Genomic DNA, 1,271 nt, shown 5'->3' with positions numbered 1-1,271 from the left:
CTCACCTCACCTCACCTCACCTCACCTCACCTCACCTCACCTCACCTTCTGACAAGAAGTTGCTCACACGCTGCTTCTCTCCAGGAGTTACACTAGAGGGCTTAGATAATGCTGAGATTTATCTCTGATCTCTTATCGGTTTCCATCCAATCAGAGACATCCACATCATGTTTTGAAGCACCGATCCTTCCAGTCAGGTTCCAGAACTGTTTCCCTTCTCCTTGACTGGTCTGAGCAGTAGCCGTTGCATACATGATACATAGCATGTTCACTTGTTCAGCTTAAGTCTCTCCATTCGCGCTTTAACCCTTTCCAGCCCTGGCCAACAGTGCCATAGTCTCCTCTGGTGGTCCTGGAGAAAGAGGATGGCCCTTCTCTTCACCAGTCGGTCCACCCAGACCTCCAGATCCCTCATTTGGAAGCATTGTTCCAATTGGCTCTCACAGCCATGACAATGAGCAGCAACACAGTGAAAGGCAAATCCTAGCTTGCACCATTTGTAATAGTGTCCAGCTGATGCTTAAATATGGGATCAACACTGTGAAAGCTCCAAGGTCCCAGCTCTGGTGAACGTTTCCAGCTCATTTGCATGTTAGAAGAATATGGTATGCATTATTCCAGGGATTGCTAAGAGGACCTGCTCTTAGGTCTGACTCCTTCAACATCTTTAGTTACTGTCTCCACCAGTCATCAGGACATCATCTCAGCAGATGATGCTTCTGGCACTCTGTTAGTGTTAACCCTTTCAGACTCATATATAACCTAGTGCTGCTGTGTCTTTCTGATAAGACATTAAACAAAGATCCTGCCTGCCCTCAGCTGGATGTGAAGGATCACGTACAATGTTTGAAGAACAGAGAAGTTTTCCTATTTATGCCTCAACTAATACTATTGAAAGAGAAGATTTGGTCATTTTACTTTGTTGTCTATATGAATTTTCTATAGATGCAAAATGGCCAATATGCTTCCCATAGTGAGTACACTTCAAAGTACTTTGTTGGCTCTAAAGAGCTTTGGAACTGAGGTTCTGAAAGACACTATACAAATCTCAAATTTATATGCAAACCCGATAGGTGGAGCAGATTTAAATCCTATGAGGCTGCTATTGTAGCACAAACATTACTTTTCTTTTTGACTTATTGTCCTCCTAGGGTTTTAGTCATTTCTCCTGTCTTTGTAGTAATTACAGCCCAACTGCTTAATTTCTAGAGAGCGATGATGAATGTCTTATATTACACAGATATTGAAATCACACAAGCTACAGAACAGCA

This window comes from Rhincodon typus, chromosome 21, assembly GCF_021869965.1.
Source record: "Rhincodon typus isolate 14 chromosome 21, sRhiTyp1.1, whole genome shotgun sequence".
NCBI lineage: Eukaryota > Metazoa > Chordata > Chondrichthyes > Orectolobiformes > Rhincodontidae > Rhincodon > Rhincodon typus.
This window is presented reverse-complemented; position numbering follows the sequence as displayed.